Source organism: Rhinolophus hipposideros, assembly GCF_964194185.1.
Source record: "Rhinolophus hipposideros genome assembly, chromosome: 1".
Classification (NCBI taxonomy): domain Eukaryota; kingdom Metazoa; phylum Chordata; class Mammalia; order Chiroptera; family Rhinolophidae; genus Rhinolophus; species Rhinolophus hipposideros.
Window position 1 is genome coordinate 78,149,855 of NC_138047.1, and position 21,425 is coordinate 78,171,279.

General features: G+C 34.9%; 1 protein-coding gene across 3 annotated transcripts in view; it reads left to right on the forward strand.

Annotated features, from left to right (window-relative positions):
- Positions 1-21,425, forward strand: part of TET2 (tet methylcytosine dioxygenase 2) — a 107,884-nt gene that overhangs the window by 16,318 nt on the left and 70,141 nt on the right. For all 3 annotated transcript variants that reach the window (XR_013994158.1, XM_081062345.1, XM_081062346.1), the window contains exon 2: positions 17,868-18,008. The gene's annotated coding sequence lies outside the window, so the exon portion shown is untranslated. The remainder of the gene's footprint in view (positions 1-17,867; positions 18,009-21,425) is intronic.

Below are 21,425 nucleotides of genomic sequence, written 5' to 3' on the forward strand. Positions count from 1 at the left end.
CAACAAAACCAAACAAATTTAAATAATACAATCAGAAGTATGTCTTCTTTTTCTCTTACATTAATACATTTAAATTTCAAAATTACCAATGTCAGACTATAGCTTTCTGACTTTCTACCATGTTAGATGTGAAAGTTGTTATTCTTCATTTCTATCTACTTTTTCTCCCCTGCCTTATGCCAACTTCTGAATTCTATACCATTATTTTATATTGCTCAGTTTATAATATTTACATTCTGTTCTGCATTTGTAGTTATTTCTCCTGTGCTTTGTTTGTTGCTCAATGCTAATCAATAAAAAAATAGCATTTACAATGTTGTGAGTATAATAAATAGAGCACATTATATCTAGTAGTGTGGTTGAACATGTAAGAGAAGGAAATAAAATGATCCCATGGTACCAAAACTTTGTTTGTTCCAAGGATAATATTTGAAGCTTCAGGGTAAAATGGATTCCATTTTTTAAAATTTCTTTAATTCCTGAAAATTGTGCCATATTTTAGTTTCTTTCATTTTGGACTTAACTTTTCCTGTGAGCTTTTAATTTTTGTTAAAAATTCTAATCTCCTTTGTTCTTTTTGATAGAAGAAACACATTTTTATCATATTGCAATGATTTTTCCAAATTTTTAATTATACTACTTGGTGAATGAAATATGCTTTTTTCCAAAAGTCCTTATTCTCTGTGCTCTCTAATTCTTCTAGGCTAAATTAGAGTTTCTTTTTATTATTCTCCTGGTTCAGCTCACTGTTACTTTAGTCTCGTGTTTTCCTTGGTATTTGATTTTCTTTTTTCTTTTTACTAGCATACCTCCCCAAGTCCCCCCCCCCCACCCCACACCCTGAAATGGTGTGTAGGAGAAAAACTGAGTGCTTGCATGTCCAAAATGCCTTAAATCATTCCTCAGAGTTACGTGATCAATAATTGTGTATATGATCCTGGGTTCAAAATAATTATCTCTCTGAACTCAGGAGACATTGGTAAATTGCTATGTTTCATCTCATTTTGCTTATGAGGTATGTGACACAAATTTGGTTCAATTTTTTGGATAACTTTTTTGTATTTAAATGCTTATGGGGTCTTTATCTTTTTCGCTCTGAAATTCCATCAGAAAATTAAAAGCTCACAGGAAAATCTAAATGCAAAGGTGTCTAGGCATAGCTCTTTTAACATGCATCCTTTTCAGCATTAAATTATCTGGTACAATCTGGAAACAAGTGCCTTTATTCCACTTTAAGAACTTTTCTTCTATTATACCTTTGATTATTTCTTCCCCTGTATTTTTTTCTTTTCTATCTTTGTGGAATTCATGTTAATTATACGTTAGACTTCCTCAATTTATTCTTCTTGTTTATTTAAATTCCCTCTCTCATTTGCTGTCTGTTGTCCCTCTATTTTATTTTCCCACTCGATGTTTTTTTTTATGTTAACAATTGAATTTAAAGTTCCAAAAAGTCTTATATCCCCTGATTGATTCTTTTTAATGGCAGCCTGTTTGGCAGCTCAAATTCTATGGAACAGGTTGAATTTTGTAGAAAAATTAGAGAAGCAGAGAGAAGCAAAGAGAGTTAAATTTTATCTCAACTGTCTCTAAGAAACAATACAACCAACCTTGAAAAATGTGTGCGCATGCACAATATATATGTACATAGATAATATATGTGTAGTTTCACTGGTACTTTATTCATACTTCTTTTAAAAATATCATTTAGCTAAAGTCCATTACCGGCTAATCTTCAAACCTTCGTGTATACTGTTTGCTAAGTCCTCACTATCCCCCATGATACATCAGTGTATAGTCCCTGGGCATAGTCAGTGACTGTGCTATTACCTTGTTTGTCTGAAAATAAGACCCAGACGGACAATCAACTCTAATGTGTCTTTTGGAGCAAAAATTAATATAGGACTCAGTCTTATATAAGACCGAGTCTTATGTTATAGTAAAATAAGATCAGGTCTTATATTAATTTTTGCTCCAAAAGGCGTATTAGAACTGATTGTCTGGCTGGGTCTTATTTTTGGAGAAACATGGTAGTCCCTGTTGGTTCTAACAGTACAAGTTCATCCTATGCAGATGTAAGGTTGACTATCTAATTTCTGGACCTTTGATGATACTTTGTGCATCTTCATATTGTTTACCTATTTTGCTCCTCAGTAACAGGTACTAGAAAGTAAGTCTAGGAGGTGAAACTTAAATTTCATTTTGCGCTCCTCAGCTATCTTTCAAAATAAATGCAGAATCCACAAGGACACAATCTTTTCTGAGAGCTTCAACTCTCTAACTTCAGGGAATGAAAGGAAGCCTAGAAACATCACATACACATAGAAAAAAAATGTCCAGTCCTTCAACAAAGTTTGTTCACTAACTTGGAAATATGTCCTGAATCTGATCATTTCCCACCATTCCAGCATTTCCACACCCTTTGAAGCCACCATCATGTGTCACTTCAATATTGCAATATGCCCCTAATACTGGGTCGCCCTGCTTCTGACTTTGCTGTCTCTCCCCTCATGGTCTTTTACCCAAACCCAGAAATTCAAGTCATCATTTAAAAATTAAGTCAGATCACGCCTTTTCTCTGCTTAAAACCATTGATGGATTCCCATTTAACCCAGAGTGAAAGCCAAATCCTTTCCATGGCATACAAGGCCTCAGGTGTCCTGGTTAATGTTTACATTTCTGATTCCATTTCTTGCCACTCTTCTCCCTCACTCAAATCTCCATGACTTTTCTGCTGTCTTGGCAACAAGATGAGAATCCCCTTTCCTCCATGTTTTCTCACTTGCTGTTTGCTCTTTCTGGAACATTCTTCAGATATCCACATGCTTTGCTTTCTTTCCTTCTGATCTCTCCTTGAGTGTTCCGGTTTCAGAGACACATGCCCTAACCATTTTATCTAATAGAACTGCCATTCTTTACCTTCTCTTGTTTTCTTTCAAAAGGTATATTGTCACCTGACAGAGTATTTGTTTTTTAATGCAAAAAAAAAAAAATTTATTGTCTGTTCCCCCAGTAAATGTGAGATCTTTGAGAACGGGGGCATTGTTGGGGTTGCTGACATACAGCCCCTTCTCAGCACAAAAACAATGGTATATAATTTTATTTTTACTGCTTTCTCTTTAAGGTTATCAGTGTTGTTTTCTCTCCTTATTTCTGCCTATCCAAAATTAAAGATAAATAAAATAGCCATTTGAGCACACATAGGTATAATTAGTCAGTCATATCCATATGGCACAGCTGCGACAGTATCCCCAGTATCCCAGCGTTTCTGGGGCCAACGAAACATTTGTAGCTAAAATATTATACATATTGGCAACTATACTCTTTTCTGATATTATTATAATTGGATAGTATTTCAGTTACATTGTGTGTTTAAAAGACTTTTGTCTTTTAAGGCTACTTCAAAATATAAACATGACTGGCAAAACTACTTTAAGTTTAAACAGTGGTTTATAAATAGACTTTTGGACTATAGCTTCTGGAAGATGAGCATTGCTTGTGTTCTGCTTTCTTTCAGTTGTGTGCCTACTGATTTCCTTCTAGGCTAGGAGAAAGAAATAGCACCATTTCCAATATCTTAGTAGCTATTATCATGATGAGATAATATCATTCCACTAGTTCCGTAGTTCTGAGTCCGAGTGTTCTTGGCACTTATTTTATAGTGAAAAATACTTATAGGCAGATAATTCTTCATATGTAACTTTTCCATTGGTTTTGAAATAACTTCTTTATTCATTTTAAGAGTGGCTAAAATGAAGCCATAGTATTTTGAATGCATTTTTCTTTTGGCTGCTATTATTTTTATTAAAAGCTCAAAATCCAGCAGAATTTGGATTTGATTTGCAAGCTCCATGATTGCAGCTCTATTTCTATTTTGTTCAAAGTGTTATCCCCAGTGTGTAGCTCAGTCCTGAAACATTTTAAGCCCACAATTGATATTTGTTGATTGTAGACCAGAACTTTTAGAGAATTATCATTCTAAAGATTTAGTAGCATAAAAGACCCATAATGATAATACTCTATTTGGTGCTAGTGAAATGAAGAGAAAATTGATGAGTTTTTTTTCTTTACTTCCTCCCCAAATATAGAGAATTTTCTGAAATCAGAGAATTGATTTATGATTTTTAATATCTTTTATTGATATATACAACAAACCATACAACAAGGTTTAAAAAGCCAGTAGTCCCTCATTGATCTTCTGTTCTTTACAAAGATTGGCAGAAAGATGATAATTTTTTTAAAAAATAAGAGATCAAAAATTTTTTCAAGTAAACTGTATAACTTAGTGAGGCATCTTCTGAAATCCTTAAATTCTGTAATGGTTCTACTAACGTGCGACTCTTGAACTAGAACTGCTTCTTGATAAAAGATGCTTGTTTTTAGTTTTTGCTGCCAGTGTTAGTTCTATCTTCCATTTACAGTGGAAAGTACAGTGTCGTACCTGGGATGTTGAAAAAGGTAAAGCAACATTCATACCTGGGAATACACCTACAGAAATAGACTAGACTCTTCCTTCCAGATTGTGTTGTTCATTTTCATATGCTTATCTTTACCTGTTGTGGAGTCTGTTTTCTAATCTTCCAAGGCTTATCTCCTTCATATGTCCATCGCATGCAATTCTCAGACAAGCCAAACCTGATTAGTAGATATTTGGTATTGCAAAAAAGAATTGTTGACTTAAAATGAAATCTTTGACTTTCCATGTGATGTTGGGCTAGGCACTTACTACACATTTCCTCGTCTATAAAATGAAGGACAAGATAACGTTTTTTTGACATTTCACTGAACTTCAAATCCAGCATAATGATATATATATATATATATATATATATATATATATATATATATATATATATATATATTATACACGACTACTTACAGCATAGAACAAATGTTAAATGAATATTTGTTTCATTGCATATTGTAAGCGACTTTGTTATTTCCTTTTAAGGAAAAAATACTATTACATTCAAATGCCTGTATAAACATTTCAGAACTATGAAGGTTAAATTCAGGATTTCTTATAGTTTGTCTTCATACTTTCTGCAATATTTCTTATAGTGTGAGTATATTAGTGGCTTTAAGAGGTGAAAGTTATTAACTCTTTTCCCACATTAACAATAGAATCTTTTAGTGAGGGAAAAAGTATTCATCAGAACTATTCTAATAGATGATATATTTTTGATAATAAAATTGATAGGGGCAATTAAGTTGTTTTTTTTTTCTGAGTTGCCTATGCTACTATATTTTTAATGTAATTATGATGCTTTTCTGACATAGCAGGAGCAAAGTTACTTTGGTCTTATTTCCATAAGCCATACTTTATTTATTCTTTGAAAGATGCAATCTGCCAAAACTCACACAAGAATAATTAGATAATCTGAATAGACCTATATCTATTAAATAAATTGACTCAATTAATAACCTTCCAAAGCAGAAAGCAACAGGTCCGTATGGGTTCACTGGTGAATTTTACTAAACATTTAAGGAAGAAATTATACCAGTTCTCTACAGTCTCAGAGACTAGAAGCAGAGGGAATACTTCTTAAGTTATTATGTGAGGCCATTACCCTAATGCCAAAATTAGACAAAGACCTTACAAGAAAACTGTACATCAATGTCTCTCATGAACATAGATGCAAAAATCCTCAACAAAATAGTCACAAGTCAAATCCCACAATGTATAAAAATAATTACATACTATGGCCAAATGGGATTTATGCCAGGTATTCAAGGCTGGTTCAACATTCAAAAATCAATTAATGTAATTGATCACCTTAACAGGCTACAGAAGGAAAAAACACATCATTTTCTCAATAGATACAGAAAAAGCATTCAAAAAATCCAACAACGTGCATGATAAAAAAAACTCAGCACACTAGGAATAGAGGGGAACTTCCTCAATTTGATAAAGAATGTCTATAAAAAACCTACAGCTAGATCACAGTTAATGGTAAGAAACTCAACACTTTCCCACTAAAATTAGGACAAAGGCAAGAATGTTCCCTTTCACTATTGCTTTTCAACATAGTACTGGAAGTCAAAGTAAGAGATTGGGAAGGAATAAATAAAGCTGTCTTTCTTCCTAGATGATATGATCTTCTATCGAGAAAATCTGAAATAATCAACAAAAACACTCCAGCAACTACTAAGCAATTACAACTAGTTGCAGGGTACAAGTTAATATATAAAAGTCATTCACTCTCCTATGTACAAACAATGTCAACTGGAATTTGAAATTCAAAACTCATTACCATTTACATTAGTATCCCCCCAAATTAGATACTTATGTATATATCTAACAAAATATGTTCAAGGTCTGTATGAGGAATACCATAATATTCTGATGCAAGATATCAAAGAACCAGGTGGAGTGATAGTCCATGTTCATGGATTGGAAGGCTCATTCAAATGAAAAACTTCTCTGCTAAAGTAAATGTCAAAAGAATGAGAACACAAGCTACAAACTGGGAGAAAATATTTGCAAAAGACAGATATGATAAAGGACTATTACTGAAAATATACAAAGAACTCTTCAAACTTTTAAAACAATAGAAAAATGAACAAAATGATTTAAAACATGGGCAAAAGACCTAAACAGACATTTTACCAAAGACATTTCACCAAAGAAAATAGATAACTACTAGGCATATGAAAAGACGTTCAACATCATATGTCATTTGGGAATTGCAAATTAAAACAACAGTGAGATTGCATGGCACACTTATTAGAATGGTCAAAATTCAAAACACGGACGACCCCAGGTGATGGTGAGGATGGGGAGCAACAAAAACTTCCTTCATTGCTGGTGGGAATGCAAAATGATACAGCCACTTTGGAAGATAGTTTGGTGGTTTCTTACAAAATTAAACTTACTTTAACCATGCAATCTAGCAATTGCACTCTTGGTATCTGAAGGAGCTGAAGAGTTATGTCCACACAAAAACCTGCACATGGATGTTTATAGCAGCTTTCTTTACAATTGCCAAAACTTGGTAGCAACTTAGATGCCCTTCAGTAGGTGAATGGATAAATAAAGTGGTCCATCCAGACAATGGAATATTATTCAGCACTAAAAAGAAATAAGCTACCAAGCCATGACAACACACAGAGGAACATTAAATGCATATTGCTAAGTGAAATAAGCCATTCTGTAAAAGCTACATACTGCTTGATTCCAATGGTATGGACATTCTGGAAAAGGAGCGGCTATGGCGACAGTACAATGATTAGTGGTTTCCAGAGATTAAAGGGTAGGAAGCGGTGAATAGGCAGAGTACAGAGGATTTTTGAGGCAGTGAAACTGTTGTGTAATATATAACAATGGTGGATACATGTCATTTTACATCTGTCAAAACTCATAGAATGTACAGCACCAAGAGTGACCCCTGATGTAAACTGTGGACTTTGGGTGACAGTGATGTGTCGGTGTAGATCCATCAGCTGTAACAAATGTACTACTCTGGTGGGAGATGCTGACAGTGGGGAAAGTGTGCATCTGTGTGGACAGGAGTATATGACAGCTCTCTGTACTTTGCTAAATTTTAGAATGAACCTAAATCTGTTCTCAGAAATAGTTTATTAAAAAATGTAAAACAACCTGAAAAACCGTTAAATTTGTAGAAAGAAAATACACTAGGCAATACAAGTATGTCTTCTCTTTCTTAAGGACAGTTATGGTGTTTCAATTTAAGTCTTCTTTTCACACTTGGCTTTCCAACATGAGGTTAAGGAAAATAACCCAATCTCCTTAAATGACCCACAACTTTATTTGCAATGAACAATTAGTGCCAGTGCTCATAGAAAGGCAGTTGGAGGAGGGGCTAGGAGATTTCCTGAAGGGAGTCAGTCAGTGGGTACAATCCAGTTGGGATTCCTTCAGTACCCGTAGTACATCAAAGACTGTAAGCCAAATTCATATACGCCTACAGACTCCATGCCTTTTCTCAGAGTGTTGAACGTGAAAAAGTCTTGTTTGGTTTTCTATGTGGATTTCCCCATCATCATGCCTCCAAAAAATGAAGTGTATATATCCTCTTCATTTAGGAAATGGCTGCTTATGACCGAAATTTATTTTTAGTTAGCTGTTATACTTACACGGTTTGTATCACCTCTGTCCTGCTTTCTGATACAGCATGACCTCATGCATGGCTCTGGAGATGCCTGTGTACACTAACCTGGCATAAACCTAGAGTGTTAAGTCTTTTTAGTGGTACTTGAAGGGAAGTGTGACATCCCACTGTAAGACTATCTACGGTGAGATTCTGTACAGGTCCTAGCGGGACCTGATTAAGTTTATCCCACTTTTAGGTTCTTTAATTTTACTCATCTTTCTCAAAAGCAAAGAGCTTGTTCTAGCATGCAGAGTATCTGGCTTTTAATGGAGCTGAAATAACATGCATATTACTAATGGTTATTCATTTGTTTCCCTTCACTTCTTTTACTGGCTCATTCTTGGAGGTTAGAACAGGTATGCCTTTCTGGTCAGCTGGCAATTGATCTTTCTTAGAAACGATATTTTCACATCCCCAAATATAAAGAGTTAGATGCTCCAGTTTTTCTTTAGTTTCTCATCCACTCAGAGACAGTGAAGAATCAAAATGTTTCATATTGATTTCCAAGACCTATGAACCCACATTAACTTGGCACCAAGGGCTTTTTTCCCTAGAGGTCCTCTCTAAAGGCAGAGTCATTGGTTCCTTTTTCTTTTTTTTTTTCCATACTCCACTTTGCTCAATGATGATTTAAAAATGATGATTTTATTCTTTCACTATCTAAAAATACTGCCTCAAATTCCAGAACTTCATTCATTAATGCATAGAGGAAAATACAAATTCTCACATGCCTGCTCTTTTCTGCTCTCATACACACATATAAAGTATATGCATACATGTTCTACAATTATTGAGCTCTTTTGTTTTAAAATGTCTAGTGTGTTTGTTTTACTAGGGAGCTAAATTCTGTTTATTTCAGAGTCTATTTTCTGCAGTCTGTAATATCACCCTCAAAAAAGCTTTCTGAAATATAAAAACCTCTATTATTTACCATTATCACAATGTACATTGCATATTCTAATTGATATTACCCATCTATCATTCTTTAAAACTCAAATTCTTATATTTATTCCTCCATGTTAAAGTTACTTTCCCTAAGTACCTCCTGTCGTAGTTTAATATTCATTCCTTGTTTGCCTCTATAAAAATAAGTTTAAAAATAAAGTCTCTGGTTCTATAAATTATGATGATGATGATGCTCATTTATAGTTCAACCTAGAATATTTTAAAGACCTGACAAAAGTTTTTATTATTCATCCCCCATCTCTAAAATGTGATCTATATGCTCTGTGGTCAAGTCTTAATGATTTCATTTTTTTGTACTGTGTGTGTATGTGTCTCTGTCTGTGTGGTTGTGGTTTGTAAACTCTCAATTTAGTTATAATTAATATGTTTTTAGAGGATTTATTTTTCCTGGAATTTCTTAATGATTTATACTCTGTTATGTGATGAAAAATGTGTGTCAAAGCAGTATAGCACAAATAGTGCTTTTGTCCTCGCATGTACTCTTCTGTTTTAGAAGAACTAGTAGTAGACAACCAACTCTTATTTTGGTTGCTACAGCACAGAGGTTGCTAGGTAACTTGAATCCCTTTCAACAAGGGGAGAATCAACAACAACAAATTCCTGTTCTCTTTAGATTTGTATATTTCACATAGAAGATCTAGTGAATGAAAAATGATTTAAAACATCAAAAAAAAAATGTACAGTTCTATATAGACCATCTCCTACATCTCTAACTTGGCATCAAATATTTTAAAAATTATTCTGCTCTTTCTTCATCATTATGATATGCTTGTTCATAAGAAATCAAATTGTAACTGGCAGCAGTTTTATACAGCATCTCCAGGAAACTTAATATATGATAACCCAGTGTAATAAGAAAATTATAATTTTATGAAAAATATATCAAAATTTTATTAAAATAGCTATTTAGATTTCTCATTCATTTATATGACTCTCTAGTCTTAAGTGTGATTGAATTTGCAGCTTTTTATACTAAATGTCTTCTTTATTTAGGAGGAAATATATGTAAGTTCTGAAATGCTGGCCATTACTTGAAGATTTAACTGCATATTTTTATTTTTAATTTAAAATTGTCATAAAGTATCCTCTATAATTTTCATGTTTAGTTTTGAAAAGTAAAAAAAAATCTTTTGTCTTTAATTTTTTTCTCCATCAAATTTTCCTCATAATGTTGCTTTCTACCTACTGCCAAAGTTAATAATTACGTTTTCTCCAGTAACAAGTGGTAGATTTGCAAAGACTTTTGACAATTGCTTACTGCCCTTTTTTATCCCTTATTTAAGAATCATACAAACAACCAGAACTAAAGTTCAGCAGGTGTATGTGAGTGTGGCTCTGCTGATGGTTACTGAAATATTTCCAAGGTAGCTGGAGAATTCTGCTGTCCTCAGCCACTGTGGTTCTCTCCTCATGACTCCCTGGACCTCTCCACAATCCTGTGACATAATCATTCACATGGCCTGTAGGTGGCCTCTAAGACCCTCCTCTAATAGTATGACAGCTGTTAATATTTCGATTAGCATTCATGTGTATGGCAAGACATTCATTATTTATTTGCCTTAAACTTGATGTTTACTAAACTGTTTTTAAGAATACCTTACTATAGGATCATCTTAATGACTCTTCCAATTTTGCAAAATGCATAATTTGTTTTTAACAATCCAGGTAATCATAATTCTATAGTTTTCCTGTATGTCCTGAGATCTTTTCAGTGTAATATTCCATTTTAAGGAGCAAGATAAAATTAGAATCTTTGGGAAATATGTGGAGTTTTCCTCTATTTATTGGAAATAAGATTTGATGAAACTTCCTTGTTGAAATTTTTAGAAGGCAAAATGTAGACAGTATTATAAGTGAAGTAATATTGCTTTGAAAAATAGTAAGAAATCAAATATTGGCAGTTTTATATATGGCATAAAATTTCATTTTACACCATTTGCCATCTCATCAGACGTTAGAATTTTTCTCATTGATCCTTTGGCATTTGTATTGATGTTATTAATGCAATGGCTTTACACCTTCACGCATGTAGTAGCACATACGACTTAACAGCATTCTTGCATGAAGATATTCTTTGGGCTGCTGAATAATTTATATGTAATTAATTGATTCAAAATGTATTCTTTTACTTCCCATCTGTCATAAAGAAATGGGAAGGTGGGGTTAATATACACGTAATAATTTTCCTAAAGGGTAGGGAAAATGAACTCATTTTTTAAATATCTAGGTTAATGTGACATAGATCAAGCAGTTTTTTAAAAAGCACTTACAGTCTACTAAGTTATCCATCCTAAATCTATTGCTATTATAAATGGATGTAACTGATGATTGAATCTGAATGAATGATGGTAGTATCCTCATTGCTCTGCAAAACCCTTTGCATCACTAATAGTATGAAATTACCAAATCTAAAAAAATAGTATATACATTATGAACATTTCTTTGGAATCAATAATGAACGTTGTGACTATCAGTTACAGTTACATATTACAATTTAAGGATTATTCATTATAAAGTTTTAATATTATATAAATGTATTTAAATTGGAATAATTCTACCAATATAATTTTGCTCATGTTTTTACATTTTATTTATTTGTGCAGTACCTCTTTTTCGTATATGTATTCATATATATATATATATGAACATATATATATATATGAAAAGATTCATATATATATATATATATGAATGATAGTATCTAAGTCACAGAAGCATAAATCCTTAAACATGGTTTGGAACAGAGATAATACAATTCAACATTTTGTAGACTTCTCTAGTCTTCAGTTTTCCTTATGTGATAGAGTCAAGATCATGAAGTTATGGAGTATTAGTGTCAGAATTAGAACCTGAGATGGATTTGTAATTTGGTCCTCTCTCCTACCTGCCTACTGCCTATAGGTTTGCTTATAGGTTTGTGAGAGTTCTGGTAGAGAAGTTTCTTCTGAGATTTAGCTCAAAATCTAGCTCCCAGTAGAATTATTGTCCTGCTGTGAACCGTATAAATACAATTGCCAGTACCTAAAGCTCCTTGTGGAGAAAAAGGAAATGACAGATGAACCATTAAAATCAGTGCACACACTTTTCTTTGTCTCTTTCTTCTCCTTTATCCCTTTCCTCTCCATTATTACATGGAATTTTTAGAGAAGATCCCCCAAATGCTTGGATGTTAGGTATAGCAATTCTAGAGAATTGTAGAGAATTATGTTTCCTGTTTTAGTGGATGAAAAATAAACTGTGTCCTCTACTAGCTTTTCAGAGTGAAGATATTGGGCACAACTCCATAGGTTTATAATAGCCCCGGCTCTGATCAAAGAAACCAAGTATTAGCAAGTGTAAGAGTGTCATAGAAATATTTGTATTTCAGGTGCAAGAATTTATATATCCTTTTTTCTGCTGGATTTACTCAACATTTTTTCTTCCAGTGTGGGTTTTCTGTCTTGATTTAAAAAAAAAAATACCTATTTCCACATAACATTTTGTTTTTTGTTTCTGGAATGTATATAAGATGATCTGATAACCTACAAATAATGTCATGAATCCATATGTGGACCTTTTCATTTCTGTGTCTTAGTTCTTAAATAATTTCTTTTTGCAATGGAAGTACTGTGCCAAGCAGTTTATAACTGCTGCCTAACATTTCAGCTTTGTTTGGCAATTTTAGTTCTATAAAGACTGTTGATTAGAAGAAACAATCTTGTTTAGTGTGTATTTGTTTTTATCTTAGTGGAATTTGTTCTGTAAACGCTTAGTTAATTTTTCCTTGGAGTCACCCCTTTATGTTAGGAAGTGCAGGGAGTAAATACATATGAGGACTTCCTTTAGTTTTCTTCGTAGAACTTTATCTACTGTAGTGATTTTTAAAAAAAGCATTAATGGAACAGCAACTGCTGCCAAGTAGCTGACATTCTGAAATAGTACTTCCCTTTGGGAACCATACAGTTGGGATCATTTACTTGCAGAAAGAGGGTGTGTGTGTGTGTGTGTGTGTGTGTGTGTGTGAGAGAGAGAGAGAGAGAGAGAGAGAGAGAGAGAGAGAGAGAGAGAGAGAGAGAGACAGAATCACTCACACAGACAGAGAGGAGGAGGGGGAGGAAAGAGACGGGGGAGGAAAACTTTTGTGGGCTTATCCTGCTGAGGTCAGTCACCTGCTGTTCCGTGAACTTCACTCTGACCCCATTTGAACTTGGAGGATGATCATGCTTGAGTGGGGAAGCAGCCGAGACAGCATTACAACAGAAGGAAACACCTATTGCTTGGAAGCTTTGAAGAGACAGGGGAGAGGAAGGACTAGATCCAGCAGGATAACAGTCCCCTGTTTGTAATGGAAGTATTTAATGACTTGGGATCATTGATGGATCCATGTGTGGCAAGGACAATGTATTTAAGGCCACAAAGATTTCCATCCATGATGCATGCGTAGCTCGTATTGATACATACATGTTTATAGATGGAGTGACTGATTTGTAGAGAAAAGTTGTGTTTATTTTTTGAGAGAAAATGTTTGCTTCTAGGGTTTGAAATATAGAATAACTTTCCTTTCACCAAAACAAAGTGTTTTCTTCATTGAATCTTCTACAAGCCAGTGGAGGCTGTGAGTCCTGGTGGATAAGAACACAGGTTCTGGAAGCCTGCCACCTACCAAGTGTGTGCAGAGACGTGACCAACAGTATTTTGAAGATTACATGACTAAGACACATTCAATAAATCTCACCTATGTTTATTTTTATTATTTTAAAATCTACATGCTGAAAAATACTGCAGAAAGTAGATATTATCATATTAAAACAGTGAATGGTTGATGAAGACAAAATATGCCAGAATAGGTTCCAATTTAGGGAAACAAAGAAAAACCTATCTTGGAACCACATTATCCTCAGAAAGACTGAAATTTTGATGGTGAAGTTTGTTTTATTCAATTAAAAATGTAGATATGTGTGTGGGAGTAAGAATGTTTAAATGTGCTCATAGGCTTTCATTCAAAGATCGATCCTTCCCACCCTCTTCCCTCCCTCTCTGGCTCTTATCCTGTCTTCAGTAATTACCCTTCATGTTTATTCTGTTTTACCTCCTAAGTGATTTTTTTCCCTTATAATCTAAGTATATCAGGTCAGAGGGAAAACTCAATGTGTAAGTTGACTGATAGCAGTTTTCATCTTCTTTGAGACTATTTCCCATAGTATCCTAAATAGAATCATTAAGTGTCTCTTTCCAAACAGCAGGTACCCGAGCATGTGAGTCATCACTGTATCAATTCCTGAATGTTATCACACTGGACACTTTCCAAAACTGAACAAAGCCAGGCTTGTTGACCACTGAGGAACTGTGTTCTAACAAGAGACCTGTGGTCTCTTACAGGTGTACGTTCTATTTGCTGAGATGGCCTCTTTGTATAAGGGGGTTGTTTGAGACATAGAAAACAGGAATTCCACATTTCTCCTTGATCATTTGCCAGCTTGGTTCCCAGCCAACCAGATAACTGCTTGTAGTGACACGCATTCCTCTAGGACTCCCGATCCTGTGCCAGCCCTTAGAGGGCAGTCTCACTAAGCTGCTCACACCATCCTGAGCCAAGGGTACTGCTGTCCGGAGTGTCTCAATGTGTGGATAAGAACCTAACACCAACTCAAGGGACTGAATAGCTGAAGTTCCAGTAAAGCGCTGAGTGTAAAGAATGTTCGTTTTACTATTTAAGCTGTTTTACTATTCTAAACAGAAAACAAGAAGGCAAGTCTATGGTTCTGTTGCTGCACCTTCCTCAATGTTTATGGTCCATAAATTGGTAAATCCAGCCTGAGGAATCTAAGCATATACAGACAATGACCTTCTTCTAGTTTTACCAAAGCTTCTTTGACCCTTTCTAAAAACAGGAGATATTTCAGTGTCTCCAAACCCGACCTCCTGAACTTCACCTGCCTGATAATTATTTATTTGGAATGTATAGCTTTCTCAAATATATCACATCCATAATTTATTTTGTCATTTCAGATTCCTTTCTAGAATTACCTATATCTCTGATTAATACCATCATTCTTCCAAGCTACCAAACTCAAAGCTTTATTACTAAATTGAGTCTTTTTTTCTCCCTACATCTAGAATGTTACTAAAATCCACTCATTTCTCAATCAGTAATGTTTCCCTGCTTGATTATTTTATTTTATTTCCTCTGCCACCCTTTCATTCTGACTCATCACTTTACAGCAACTACTACAATAAGCCAATACCTTGCATGTGAGAAGTCCTAACACCTAAATCTTCACACCCACTAGGATGGCTATAATAAAAAAGACAGACAATATTAAGTGTTGGTGAGGATGTGGAAAAATTAGTGCACTCATACATTACTCATGGGAATGTAAAATAGTACAGCTATTTTGCAAAATAGTTTGGCAATTTCTCAAAAGGAGAAACGGAATTACCATATGACCCAGCAATTCTAAGAATTCCAGTCCCAAGAGAATTGAAAACGTATGCTCACACCAAAACTTGTAAGTAATGAACACCATGTTCAAAGCATCATTAGTGAGAAGAGCGTAAAGGTGAAAGCCACTGAAGTGTCCATCAGCAAATGAATGGATAAATAAAATGTCGTATACTCTCTTAATGGAATACTATTCAACCTTAAAAAGGAAGGAAATTATGATACATGCTATAACAGGTATGAGTATTGAAGACATGCTGAATAAAATAGCCAATCACAAAAGGGCAAATATTGGATGATTCTGCCCATATGAGGTACATAGAATAGTCAAATTCATAGAAAAAGTAGAATTGTGTTCACCAGGTGTAGGGGAAAATGGCAACTTATTGTTTAACGGGTACAGAATTTCAATTTGAGAAGATGAAAAATTTCTGGAGATAGATGGTGGTGATGGTTGCACAACAATGTGAATGTACTTAATGCCATAGCACTGTATACTTAAAATATGGTTAGAATGGTAAACTTTATGTCGTATATATTTTACCACAATAAAAAATATTTATAAATGATTGTTCATGGCTGCATGATTTGTAATAGCCAAAAAGTAGAAGTAACTCAAATATTCATCATAAAGTGTGATAGAGCTATATAGTGGAATGTTACTCAGCCATATAAATGAAGAACTAGTACACGTTAAAATGTAAATGAACCTTGAAAACATTACATTAAGTAAAAGAAACCAGACACAAAAAGACACATTTTACATGATTGATTTATTTGAAATACCCAGAATAGGCAATACCATAGTGACAGAAAGTCAATTAGCTGGAAGGGGTGATGAATGAGAACTGTCTCCTGATGGGTACTGGATTTATCTGGGGGAGTGATGAAGTTGTTCTGGATTTAGACAGTGGTAATAATGGCACACCTTTTTGAATATACTGAAAACGACTGAATTGTATATTTCAAATGGATGAATTTCATGGTATGTGAATCATATATCAATTGTTTTAAAACCTAAATCTTTACACGTGACTTATATGATGTCATGTTTCTAAAGAAACAGCATGCTGCAGTCTCAACTTACTATTTCTAGCCATATAACTTTGAGAAAATTAAGTGACCTCTCTTTTTACTCTGTAAAATAGGGGAAAAAATAACTACATTACCAGCTGTTTGTGTTAAATGAGGTAACACATGTAGTGCATTCAGCACAGTGTCTGGCATTTACTAAGACCACAGTAAATTTACTAAGACCCCTTGGGATGCCAGCCTTCAACGGCGTCTAATACTATTCCAGATACTATTGCCAGGTATTCAGGAAAATGGCCCAATTCCGTTAGCCATTTGACCAATAGTCTTTATGTTTTGGCTCAAATCTGCCTCTCCAAATTCTTCCAGTGTTTCTTTATAGAAATGCTTTAGTCAGAATGGGCTTTTTAGTCTCCCTTAGTTTGCTGTATATATTCTTGCAGCTCTGCCTGCCTGAAAACAATGCTCTCTTCCTGTTACTGTCTCTCTCTCTGAATTTCACCCTGCTCCTAGAACTCAGCAGACTTTACTCATGCATTAAACTTTCTTCTTTATTTCATGGATGGTTGTCTCTCCTTTTTGTAGCACCCAAGATTTTCACTACATCTTGGACCAAATGAAGCCTTTCTTTGGTTATATTTTTAAAGTATGTCTCTTATGAGGTGATCTTTTTAAAGTACCTGTCCAATCTCTTTAGCTAAATTAAAGCCTCTGAGAACAAGGACCACATGTCAGTTATAATGCTTTACCTTTTGCATAGCGCTTAGCATATTCCCTTGATATGGTACATCTAGCATTCTGAGTAAGTGTTTGTTATTTATGAATTAAATTAGTGCTACATCTCAGCAAGTACAAGAGTTTAAATTAATGATTCTTAATCCTGGCTGCACCTTAGAATCACCTGAGGAATAAAGCTTCATGTTAGCTCAACAAATCAGATTCTCTGAGCAGAGGCCTCAGCTTCACACACAGGTGATACTATTACAACAAAGGCTGAGAGCCATTAGCATCACCAGATGAAGGAATATAAGCCAGTGGGTCCCAAACCTGAATGATTCTCACAATCCAGATGTGAAGAGTACCGATGCAGGCAGAGACGCTCTGGGCATTGCAAAGGGCTCTACAAATACTAGACAATGCATTTGTGAGTTTCACTGCTTTGAGAAAGATCCTTGAACCCTAATTTTTTTTTCAATAGTCAACAGTGTAGTGGAAATATGTAGTGGAAATATTATGAGCATCTTAAACCTTTTAAACTCTGCCTTCATGCCAGATGTACATGCCTTGTTCTTTTTTGCTAACTTAAAAGCATTCAAACTCTGTGTCTTTCCCAGGCTGGCCAACATTCAGCAGCAGACCCTCTCACGATTGTTCACTCGCCCTTGCTCCTTGAGTTACGCTTGGAAGCAGGAGATGGGCTCAGCAGCAGCCAGCAGGCCATGATCCAGGAGGAGCAGTGAGGGACAGAGCTGCTGGTAAGACTGTGGGGACAGCTGGTGCTTGGTTTGTGAGAAGTCTTTTTATTACCAATTTAATGGCCAATGTCTCTTCCAACCTTCAACTCTAATTTATTCCCTACTCTCTCAAATATCTTTATTATCTATGCTTTGGACACATGGCTTAGATTTTAAGATCTACGAATCCCCTAAAATTATGTGCCAACGTTTATATATATATACATATTTTTTTGTAGGGGGGAAAGATTTTCATCAGCTTCTTAATGTCTGTGAATTAAAAAAAGAGAGATATGACTAAGAACCATTCAAATATAGCATAAACATGGAGAAATGTGGTATCTATAACCGCTTGTCACAGTATTTCTCCCGTCCATTTTACCTCACTTATCACCATTTTGTCTCAATCTTGTTGAGGACCGAAAAAGTTATTTTTCTGGTTATTTGCTGAACTGAAAAGTGAGCACCTGTTGAGCTTAGGCAGCCAGGTTTGATGACAATTTGGTGAGACAGAGCTAGTGGCGAAGTAAAATATAGAATGACAGAACCCAGAAGAACCTATGTGATTTTTCACATGATTTTCTTGACAAGACAGACAGAGGTACTCACAGAGAGGAAGACACCAAATCCTTTTTACATGATGATCTTGTAGTTGATGTTAATAAAATCACTTTGTTCTGAATGCCACTGACCTCCTCACTAATGTCCCAACCTAAGGGGTATTTACTTACCAGATCATTATTACTTATGTGAATGTATAGAAGTAGGGAACTGATGCATTTTTACCCCCAAATATTCAAGATAAGACTAGAATGAATTCTGTATATAGTTTTGTCTGTAGTATAAGCCAGTGCAACTTACGGAGGCCTTATAAGAAAGAAAGTGGAGGTTAGGTAGAGGAAAGGAAGAATGAGTCTATGTTTTCTATTTGTATAATTCCTCTGGCAGGTAATTCAGCTTTGGTTTCCCTGAATCTTGTTTACGCATCCAGCCTTACAAATCTTCTGAAAAGCCTGCGTGGCTGTAATCTCTGCTCTCACTCCAGAAGCCTGAGGATATAAGTATGCACTCTGCCATTTGATACTTCTTAGAGACTGACCTGGTGCTGAGAAATCCTTTCCAGTGTGTCCTCAGTTAAACTCCCATGATTCCTGGATGTTGCCATTTTCGAGACATGGGCAAGTGTGTCTGCCTAGATTACCTCTCTGCCTTGAGAATTTTAAGTCCCTCTGTAAGGGACAGAGAACTCAGCACTGTAGTAACTCTCAGAATGAAAATTTTCCCCTTCATGTAAATGTTTTTAGAGTAATCATTGTCACTGAAAATAGACTTCCTCTTTCCCCTCTCATGCTGGAAAATCTTAGGTAATTATGAATAAAGCATTCTTTACTTTCCCCCTCCCCCCTTAGTGGATGCTTTGCCTCTCACGGTGAGGACGGTGGCTACTCATTCTGTACTTGGCCTTAACATGAGAACCGAGGCAAATTTTTAAAATGGAATTTTTATCTCTTTAGTGAACTCATAAGATTTTCTCTTCTTGGAGGTGAAGGGTGGGTAAGTAAAAAGTGCAAACGTTTAGGGAACAGTGTAAGATAAATTACTAACTAGAAAAGAGGACAGGAAATTAAAGTACTAGCTGTTTGTAAAAAAAGATTTTACAACAACTCCTAGAGGAGTTCTTTCCTCATATCCAAAAGAAAAAAGAAAAGAAAAATGTTATTTTGCATTTATTTTTTTACAGTTGGATAAGCTCAGTCTAGGACTTTTTTTCAGTTGTACATAAGCCTAGGGCTTATTTTTAGTAACCTTTATTACCTGTGTGTTCTTAGGAAAATTATTTAACCTCTTTAAGCCATTTTTTATTTGGCAAGAAGGAAAACAGTCATAGTTAACAGTAATGGGATCATATCTCATATGGATAATATGTGTATGGTTTGGCACATAGTAAGTTCTCAATTTTATATTAGCATTTGCTTGTTATCAATTACTATTATTAATGTTGCTCTGAGTTTTTTAAATAGTGAGTTCAATCAAAAAGTATTTCTTGAGCACCTATTAAATACCAGGGGCTCTTTAGGAACTGGTATACATTAATGAGCAAAATGGACAAAAGTCACTCTCCTTACTTATTTAGCTTAGAATCTAGAGTAGGAAACAAACAAAAATAAAAAAAATGTATAGTAGGTTCAATACCAAGAATTGCTAAACTTAAAATTCAAAGTAGGAAAAGGAAATTGAGGGCGTGTTGAGCTTGTAACTGAAGATGGAATAGTCTAGAAAGACTTTATGAGATGAGGAAAAATGTGAAAAGGGAATATAAACATAACCATAGAGTTACATGGGGGAAGAGCAGTCCAGGCAAAAAAAGAAAAGCCACAAAGCCCTCCCGCAGTGAAAGGTTTTCCACGGTGAGTCAAAGATAATCAGAGCATCTTATGCAACTTAAACATGTGCCACCAGTAAACATTTACCCATGTACCCAAGTAAGTGATATGGATAAGAACCTTGGAAGTTCAAGGAATGGCAAGGTTTGTCTAGACTAAAACAGTTAGAAGAAGTGGCAGGTTGTGGCCTAAACCTTAAAGGATAAAAAGAATGTAGATAGTTGGTAAAACGGTACAAACTTGAATTATAAGATGAATAAGGTCCGAGGATCTAATGTATATCTTGGTGACTATAATTAGTAACTCTGTATTTTATAATTGAAATTCGCTAAGAGAGTGGAACTTGAATGTTTTCACCACCTCCCCCTGCAGACATGTGAGGTAATACCCATCTGTTTGTTATTAAATGTCTCCTTCTTTTAATAAAATATAATTATCTAGAAAGTGAGTGGAAGAGTATTCAAAGGAGAAAATGTTTCTTTTTCTATTTACAGTAGCACTATGATTCTTTCTTCATACATTTTTTTACTCTCTCCATTACACACACCCCATTGTGATACAAGTCATGAGTGAAGTGTGTGAGATCAAAACCTTTGTTCCCTGTGGTGTCTTGTGTCTATTTTAAGGCCCAGAATGGTCTCATAGTCTTTATCTCCCAAGAGACTGAATTATGGAAGACTATGACATGCTCATGGGATTCTGCTGAGAAATTTGGCAATTCCTAAATACCCAAAATAGCACGATAGCATTTTGGGTCGTAATGCCTATCCCCATATGACACATGCTTTGAGTTTAGAACGAGTAAGTCGTGCTAAAATAGATTGAACCCGATGAAAGTTATTTGCACCATTCTTGTGTTTCAGTTTCCACATCAAAAGGTGAAGCATCAGTTGCCTCCATTGATCTCATAGGATATTTTAAGCTGAAATGAAAGTGTTGGTGAAAGCACTTTGTATTCTGTAAGAAAGTTCCAGTGCAAATAAAGGCACTAGAAATGTTTATCCATCTTTACAGAGGTTAATCTGACCTAACCTTTTCCTAAAAATGTGAAATT